The 10,000-nt window shown below is 41.3% G+C and overlaps 2 non-coding genes across 2 annotated transcripts; both read left to right on the top strand.

Annotated features, from left to right (window-relative positions):
• Nucleotides 1-4,749: 4,749 nt before the first annotated feature.
• Nucleotides 4,750-6,669, top strand: LOC133667694 (small subunit ribosomal RNA). The gene has a single exon (XR_009833315.1). It is a non-coding gene; the product is annotated as a small subunit ribosomal RNA (ribosomal RNA).
• Nucleotides 6,670-8,215: 1,546 nt separating this feature from the next.
• Nucleotides 8,216-8,370, top strand: LOC133667707 (5.8S ribosomal RNA). Its single transcript, XR_009833323.1, has one exon. It is a non-coding gene; the product is annotated as a 5.8S ribosomal RNA (ribosomal RNA).
• The last annotated feature ends 1,630 nt before the right edge of the window (nt 8,371-10,000 follow it).

Raw genomic sequence — 10,000 nt, 5'->3', positions numbered from 1 at the left:
CGAATCGACATGACTCGGATATTTTCTTCTTAATTTCTCGAGAAATAACTTTATAACTTGTACTTGTTTTTTTTCATTAATCAATTTATATTTATCATTCGCAATTTCTTATATTGTCAATTTTTCTTTTCTTTCATCAAAAACAGATTTTTCATAACTTTTCTTATCGAGAAAAAAAAAATTTAATTTTCTTGTAAAAATCTATTATTGAACTTTAATTTATACCGTCATGTTAATATATTTATAATTTTTCTTCCGGGATACTCTGAGCGATATGTACAGAACGAGGGAACCGACATGACCGGGAGACTTTGCGCCATACGCGTAGGACGGGCGAACCGACATAACTCGGATAATTTCTTTTTAATTTCTCGAGAAATAACATAATAACTGGTATGTTTTTCTTTCATTAATCAATTTATATTTATCCTTCGCAATTTTTTATATTCTTAATTTTTTCTGTTCTTTCATCAAAAATTGATTTTTCGTAACTTTTCTTATCGAGAAAAAAAAAAATTATTTTTTTGAAAAAATCTATCATTGACCTTTCATTTATACCGTCATGTTAATATACTTATAATTTTTTTTTACTCTGAGCGATATATATAGAACGGGCGAACCGACATGATCGGGGACTTTGCGCTATACGCGTAGGACGGGCGAACCGACATGACCGGGGACTTTGCGCGTACGATCGAGCTATGGTCGAACCGACGTGACTCGGGTATTTTTTTCTTAATTTCTCGAAAAATGACCTTATAACTGGTATGTTTTTTTTTCATTAATCAATCTATATTTATCCTTCGCAATTTTTTATATTGTTAATTTTTTCTGTTCCTTCATCAAAAATTGATTTTTCGTAACTTTTCTTATCGAGAAAAAAAAAATTTAATTTTTTTGAAAAAATATAATATTGACCTTTCATTTATACCGTCATGTTAATATAAATTATAATTTTTCTTTACCGGGGAACTATGAACGATATATATATAGAACGGGCGAACCGACATGACCGGGGACTTTGCGCGTACGATCGAGCTATGGTCGAACCGACGTGACTCGGGTATTTTTTTCTTAATTTCTCGAAAAAACATCCTTATAACTGGTATGTTTTTTTCATTAATCAATCTATATTTATCCTTCGGCAATTTTTTATATTGTTAATTTTTTCACTCCTTTCATCAAAAATTGATTTTCGCAATCTTTCTTTATCGAGAAAAAATTTAATTTTTTGAAAATATAATTATTGACCTTTCATTTATACCGTCATGTTAATATAAATTATAATTTTTCTTTACCGGGGAACTCTGGAACGATATATATGAACGGGCGAACCGACGGGATATGACCGGGGACTTGCGCCACGCGTAAGACGGGCGAACCGACATGACCGGGGACTTTGCGCGCAGCCGATCGAGCTATGGTCGAACTGACGTGACTCGGGGTGTTTTCTTTCTTAATTTCTGAAAAAATAACTTGTTAATCGCATGTTTTTTTTTCATTAATCAATTTCTATATTTATCCTTCGCAATTTTTTATATTGTTAATTTTTTCTGTTCTTTCATCAGGAAATTGATTTTCTTTTTGTAACTTTTCTTATTGAGAAAAAAATTTAATTTTTTTGAAAAATATAATATTGACCTTCATTTATACTCGTGGTCATGTTAATATAAATTATAAATTTTTTTTACTGAACTTGAACGATATATATAGAACGGGCGAACCGACATGACCGGGGACTTTGCGCCATACGCGTAGGACGGGCGAACCGACATGACCGGGGACTTTGCGCGTACGATCGAGCTATGGTCGAACCGACGTGACTCGGGTGTTTTTTTTTAATTTCTCGAAAAATAACCTTATAACTGGTATGTTTTTTTCATTAATCAATTTATATTTATCCTTCGCAATTTTTTATATTGTTAATTTTTTCTGTTCTTTCATCAAAAATTGATTTTTCGTAACTTTTCTTATTGAGAAAAAAAAAATTTAATTTTTTTGAAAAAATATAATATTGACCTTTCATTTATACCGTCATGTTAATATAAATTATAATTTTTTTACCGGGGAACTCTGAACGATATATATATAGAACGGGCGAACCGACATGACCGGGGACTTTGCGCCATACGCGTAGGACGGGCGAACCGACATGACCGGGGACTTTGCGCTATACGCGCAGGACGGGCGAACCGACATGACCGGGGACTTTGCGCCATACGCGTAAGACGGGCGAACCGACATGACCGGGGACTTTGCGCGTACGATCGAGCTATGGTCGAACCGACGTGACTCGGGTGTTTTTTTTTAATTTCTCGAAAAATAACCTTATAACTGGTATGTTTTTTTCATTAATCAATTTATATTTATCCTTCGCAATTTTTTATATTGTTAATTTTTTCTGTTCTTTCATCAAAAATTGATTTTTCGTAACTTTTCTTATTGAGAAAAAAAAAATTTAATTTTTTTGAAAAAATATAATATTGACCTTTCATTTATACCGTCATGTTAATATAAATTATAATTTTTTTTTACCGGGGAACTCTGAACGATATATATATAGAACGGGCGAACCGACATGACCGGGGACTTTGCGCCATACGCGTAGGACGGGCGAACCGACATGACCGGGGACTTTGCGCTATACGCGCAGGACGGGCGAACCGACATGACCGGGGACTTTGCGCCATACGCGTAAGACGGGCGAACCGACATGACCGGGGACTTTGCGCGTACGATCGAGCTATGGTCGAACCGACGTGACTCGGGTGTTTTTTCTTAATTTCTCGAAAAATAACCTTATAACTGGTATGTTTTCTTCATTAATCAATTTATATTTATCCTTCGCAATTTTTTATATTGTTAATTTTTTCTGTTCTTTCATCAAAAATTGATTTTTCGTAACTTTTCTTATTGAGAAAAAAAAAATTTAATTTTTTTGAAAAAATATAATATTGACCTTTCATTTATACCGTCATGTTAATATAAATTATAATTTTTTTTTACCGGGGAACTCTGAACGATATATATATAGAACGGGCGAACCGACATGACCGGGGACTTTGCGCCATACGCGTAGGACGGGCGAACCGACATGACCGGGGACTTTGCGCTATACGCGCAGGACGGGCGAACCGACATGACCGGGAACTTTGCGCTATACGCGCAGGACGGGCGAACCGACATGACCGGGGACTTTGCGCCATACGCGTAAGACGGGCGAACCGACATGACCGGGGACTTTGCGCGTACGATCGAGCTATGGTCGAACCGACGTGACTCGGGTGTTTTTCTCTTAATTTCTCGAAAAATAACCTTATAACTGGTATGTTTTTTTCATTAATCAATTTATATTTATCCTTCGCAATTTTTTATATTCTTAATTTTTTCTGTTCTTTCATCAAAAATTGATTTTTCGTAACTTTTCTTATCGAGAAAAAAAAAATTTAATTTTTTTGAAAAAATATAATATTGACCTTTCATTTATACCGTCATGTTAATATACTTATAATTTTTTTTACTCTGAGCGATATATATAGAACGGGCGAACCGACATGACCGGGGACTTTGCGCGTACGGTCGGGCCACCGAACCGACATGACTCGGGCATTTTTTTCTTAATTTCTCGAAAAATAACGTTATAACTGGTATGTTTTTTTTCATTAATCAATTTATATTTATCCTTTGCAATTTTTTATATTGTTAATTTTTTTTGTTCCTTTATTAAAAATTAATTTTTCGTAACTTTTCTTATCGAGAAAAAAAAAATTTAATTTTTTTGAAAAAATCTATTATTGACCTTTCATTTATACCATCCTGTTAATATATTTGTAATTTTTTTTACCAATTTGTATAATGATAATGATCATCGATCGAAGTCTAAGTTCCAGCGTACCCTCCGCTCGGTCTGTCGCTACAGCGGTTTTGCACCATAAGCGGCCGTGCATTAGCCCGGTCGGCGCCGACATGGTGGCCGGCCGTTCGGTTACTGTAAGAGAAGCGACGGTCCGGTGCGGCCGGGCGGAGCAGCGTCGGGCGCGTGTCCGTTCTACGATCTCGGTCGAGATACGGTACACCGCTCCTCGGGAAATACTTTCTCGACTGTTTCTGTCCGGTTCTTACCGATCTTTCTCCACACTGCATAGCCGCGAGTCGGTGTCTATGACCGAATGGCTCTTGAGCGGCAAAGCGACCTATAGGGGGACGCTGGTGACCTGTATGTATGGCTTTTGCCATGTGTACTTGTACGACTGAGCATCAACTTTTAGCCTCGAGCGATCGGGCCTTTCTAACACCTAAGGATATATAAATCCCTAGGGCGTACGGGCGTGTCGAATAGTTCTTGGTGGCTTGCAATACGACACGTTTCGTATGATGAGCTTTGAGTTTGTAAAAGTGAGAGAAAAGAAACGACGTGCGATGTTATTGTAACACCACGTTGTTAAATAAAACACAATATTATATTATAATTTTTATATATATGATATTGTGAAGTATGATTCTTGAAATTGTGAATGAACGGGGCATATTGTGGAAGTGCTGATATTACATTGGGATATGCCTCAGCGTGAATTTATATTACGCGCTTTATGAAATTAAATTTTTTCAAAAGGTTACCAAATGTTTAGCATGCTTGATACGTGCTCGAATATTTATAAAGACCTATTGTAGTCGATCGGTGAGGGGGCACCGACGACGAAAAATATATATATGTCAAAATTGGCAAAATATATTAATAATAAACTAAGATCCCTGGTTGATCCTGCCAGTAGTCATATGCTTGTCTCAAAGATTAAGCCATGCATGTCTCAGTACATGCCGAATTAAGGTGAAACCGCGAATGGCTCATTAAATCAGTTATGGTTCATTAGATCGTGGACACATTTACTTGGATAACTGTGGTAATTCTAGAGCTAATACATGCAAACAGAATTCCTCTCAGAGATGGGAGGAATGCTTTTATTAGATCAAAACCAATCGGTGGCGGACGGCTCGTCCGTTCGTCCATCGTTTGTTTTGGTGACTCTGAATAACTTTGTGCTGATCGCATGGTCATCTAGCACCGGCGACGCATCTTTCAAATGTCTGCCTTATCAACTGTCGATGGTAGGTTCTGCGCCTACCATGGTTGTAACGGGTAACGGGGAATCAGGGTTCGATTCCGGAGAGGGAGCCTGAGAAACAGCTACCACATCCAAGGAAGGCAGCAGGCGCGCAAATTACCCACTCCCGGCACGGGGAGGTAGTGACGAAAATAACGATACGGGACTCATCCGAGGCCCCGTAATCGGAATGAGTACACTTTAAATCCTTTAACGAGGACCAATTGAGGGCAAGTCTGGTGCCAGCAGCCGCGGTAATTCCAGCTCCAATAGCGTATATTAAAGTTGTTGCGGTTAAAAAGCTCGTAGTTGAATCTGTGTGTCACAGTGTCGGTTCACCGCTCGCGGTGTTTAACTGGCATTATGTGGTACGTCCTATCGGTGGGCTTAGCTCCTTGTGGGCGGTCCAACTAATATCCCATCGCGGTGCTCTTCACTGAGTGTCGAGGTGGGCCGATACGTTTACTTTGAAAAATTAGAGTGCTTAAAGCAGGCTACCTTTGCCTGAATACTGTGTGCATGGAATAATGGAATAGGACCTCGGTTCTATTTTGTTGGTTTTCGGAACCCCGAGGTAATGATTAATAGGGACAGATGGGGGCATTCGTATTGCGACGTTAGAGGTGAAATTCTTGGATCGTCGCAAGACGGACAGAAGCGAAAGCATTTGCCAAAAATGTTTTCATTAATCAAGAACGAAAGTTAGAGGTTCGAAGGCGATCAGATACCGCCCTAGTTCTAACCATAAACGATGCCAGCCAGCGATCCGCCGAAGTTCCTCCGATGACTCGGCGGGCAGCTTCCGGGAAACCAAAGCTTTTGGGTTCCGGGGGAAGTATGGTTGCAAAGCTGAAACTTAAAGGAATTGACGGAAGGGCACCACCAGGAGTGGAGCCTGCGGCTTAATTTGACTCAACACGGGAAACCTCACCAGGCCCGGACACCGGAAGGATTGACAGATTGATAGCTCTTTCTTGATTCGGTGGGTGGTGGTGCATGGCCGTTCTTAGTTGGTGGAGCGATTTGTCTGGTTAATTCCGATAACGAACGAGACTCTAGCCTGCTAAATAGACGTAACTTATGGTATCTCGAAGGCCCTCGGCTTCGGTCGGTGGGTTTTTACTACCAACGTACAAACAAATCTTCTTAGAGGAACAGGCGGCTTCTAGCCGCACGAGATTGAGCAATAACAGGTCTGTGATGCCCTTAGATGTTCTGGGCCGCACGCGCGCTACACTGAAGGAATCAGCGTGTTTTCCCTGGCCGAAAGGCCCGGGTAACCCGCTGAACCTCCTTCGTGCTAGGGATTGGGGCTTGCAATTATTCCCCATGAACGAGGAATTCCCAGTAAGCGCGAGTCATAAGCTCGCGTTGATTACGTCCCTGCCCTTTGTACACACCGCCCGTCGCTACTACCGATTGAATGATTTAGTGAGGTCTTCGGACTGGTGCGCGGCCAATGTCTCGGCATTGCCGATGTTACCGGGAAGATGACCAAACTTGATCATTTAGAGGAAGTAAAAGTCGTAACAAGGTTTCCGTAGGTGAACCTGCGGAAGGATCATTAACGAATGAAACATACAAAAAGAGAATGCGTAACAAAAAGAGAGATAAACAAGGAGAAGGATAAAATGGAATTTCGATTCCATTACTAAATACCAAAATGTACTTTGTACATCGAACGAATAATGAAATCACGGAACGATGGCTTACGTGAGGAGGGAAAGAAAAAGAAATCCCTTCCGTCCGTTGTATCCGTTGATTTCGATCATTTTCGAATTTTTTTCTTACCAGACACGAAAATTCGACACGAAGAGAGAGGGAATAACGATAAATAAGCTCGAAGAGACGCTTGCGTGAAGGTCTATTTATCGAATAAACGGACCCGCCGTCTCGACGAGATGAATGTCGTTATGGTACGCAAAAAGATACAAAGGGACGCTTGCGTGAGATCGTCGTCGTCGTGTGTGCGTTTACGGATGCATATACGGACGCGATCCGCCGTCTCGATGATGTATATTTTTAATAAAGATTTATAAAGGTACGGTTTGCACGTACGTGTACGTATCACGTATGTATATGCATAATGGTATATACAAAATGATAAAAAAGAAAAAAAAAAGCGCTTGCGTGAGGTCGAATTTTTAAATGACCCGCCGCTTTAATAACATTACGTCCCTACTGAAATATATTGAAAACACAAAAATAAAATGACAAATGGCTTGACAACACAATAAGGCGCTTGCGTGAGGTCTTTTTTAAATAGACCCGCCGTCTTTATGAACGTATATGCGTGCGTTGCGTATGTGTATGTATATAGATACGTGCAAGAAAAGTACCAAATTCACATTTCTGTACCTCCTTTCTTTTTTATTTTCGTTGCCTGAGCTCCCGTTATAAAACGGGAGATGGACGAGGACCGCACACCAAGACTTTGGGATCGAACGAAGCTGTCGAGATAATGATAATCGAAAAAGCGGTAAGGACAAGTAGCGCGTCGATAGTAAAACGAAATCGAAGGATGGACGAGCCGCCGTCGAACTTTGTTTCGCGACGTTCTCTTCGATGGATACCAGTTCGACCTCTTTTCTCTTATACGCTATAATCATTCTCGAATCGTGCTTCCTACCCATGGGTGGATGGTGTGATGGTCGTCGTCGTTGTAAGCTTTAAACCGACGAAACCAAGAACGGCGAAACCAAGATGCATCGCGTCGACGTGAGCCCGATTTTATCGCTTCTTATTTAAAAGTTGAAACGTTGTTCGTTCAGAGGGGAATATCGAATTATGTTCGGTTATACAGAGAGGCCATCGTGTCGTGAGTCGGACACCCGTACCGTTAGCGGATATTCGCTTCGGAAATTGGGAGGTAAGACCGCTCGAGGCCAACCGAAATTCGTATCCCATCGAATTTTATCGAGAATGCAATATATACCTGAACGAATTATAGTTTTCAATATCGAATTTTTTTAAGCGTATGGGCTCTGCGACCATGCTTCGAAGAAGAGTCGTTCTCTCCAGGTTGAGCGACGGTTTAAAAAAAAAGAAAGGATTCAGTATCGGGGTATCCTCGTCGTTTCCTTAATATAAAAAATAAAAAAGAAAAATACGATTACCCTGAACGGTGGATCACTTGGCTCGTGGGTCGATGAAGAACGCAGCTAATTGCGCGTCAACGTGTGAACTGCAGGACACATGAACATCGACATTTCGAACGCACATTGCGGTCCACGGATACAATTCCTGGACCACGCCTGGCTGAGGGTCGTTCACGTAACCCAAATACTGCTTGCGTTGCGTATCGTTACTCTTCGTACATTTGATCCTTTTTTTCTCTCTTTTTTGTAATCCCCGCCGTCGTTCTTTAAAATCGAACGTTTCCGAGTCGGGTGTCAAAAATCGAGGAAAGGACAAGTTACAAGGAGGAAGATGCGCGACGTACGAGCGATTGTTGGACGTTCGTTGGCGTTCGTCGCGGTCGTGACCGAGACTACAGAATCGAAATGCATGTGCTAGCGTGTGGTATGTAACAATGAAAAATGTCACGGACCTGCGTGAGTGTTCTCGGTGTCGTGAGTCGTCCGTTTTACGTAACGGATGACCGCCCGTGTTTCACCGCTTCGTGCTCGTTTTCAACGTTATTTCGTACCCGCCACTGCTTCGATTCGTCCGTCTTTGGATCACGATTACATACCGCGCCCCTAACGTCGTCTGAAATTAATATTTCTGCGATACTGTGAGAAAGGATAAAATATGGGAGTTTAATATCGAGAGAGGAGGGAAGAGAGATCCCTTGATGGCGCGTGATGATTGCCGTTCGTCGAGATTGTTAAAGAAAAGAGAGAGAGAGAAGAGCCCCAGGAATCGGAATACCCACTCCGTTCCTTCGTGTGTGTCATACTCTGTCGGAACTATCCGCTGGACCGTCACATCAACGTGCACGCGAGTCCTTAAGCGATACGTTTTCGTACCAGAGATCGAAGACTCCACGGAGATAATAGGATACGTAAGATGAGGACGAGTACGATTCTCTTTGGCGAGGCTTTTCTTTCGTTTTTCTTTTTCCTTTTCGAGACGACAAATTATGGCATCTCCGCGCAGAGGAAGAGAAATTTCCTGAATCTAGTGTTGGTCATCCCATGCCTTTTTCGTTGTCTATCGCCGGACCGCATGTCCATGTCGGTCGTCCAGTCCCCGGAAACGGCTCGTGATATTTTTCCTTGCGTGAGTTTCACTTTGCCTCATTTTGTTTTTTTCTCTTTTCTCTGTACAGCAGTAAAGAGACTCGTGCACGCCTCGACGTACCATCCCCGGCCTGTTCATCGTCTTTGATGGATCAGGGTATTATAATCGGGTTGAGCTTCGAAGGCGTGTATCGGTGATTTCGATCTCTGTACAGATGAGAAAACGACGGAGGTTTTAAAAAGTAGGAACCGCTGGAATTGTCAACGGAAGCTAAAATAGAGGACGGGCGTTAAAACAAAACCGATATTCGGACATCTTGCGTGAGTCTGGACTCGAACATGAATACGACATACGATAATTGGCACTATGGTGCGGTGCATATTTAAAACACTACGATTGCAAAAAGGAAATATTCTTCTTCTTCTTCGCAATAATACTCTTTTCTTTCATTACCTTCTTTTTATTTTTTCTCTCTGGCTGTAACTTCATCGTACAAATAAAAAAAAGAGAGTAAGTTCGACTCATTGGGATTTTGCGTCGGGACGTAAATAAAAAGTTACTCGTTGGTACAATCGAGATCGGGATGTGCGAGCATAACGATTGATGGGGATGATACAGTGCCTCCACATCGAGCCGACCCGACCGTTGTCCATACGAGAATTTCCCCGCCTGCCTGAAATTTCGAACGATGAGAGTCGATGTCTCTTTATGTA

Source organism: Apis cerana, unplaced genomic scaffold (assembly GCF_029169275.1).
Source record: "Apis cerana isolate GH-2021 unplaced genomic scaffold, AcerK_1.0 scaffold1_AcerK, whole genome shotgun sequence".
Lineage (NCBI taxonomy): Eukaryota > Metazoa > Arthropoda > Insecta > Hymenoptera > Apidae > Apis > Apis cerana.
This window is presented reverse-complemented; position numbering and strand designations above follow the sequence as displayed.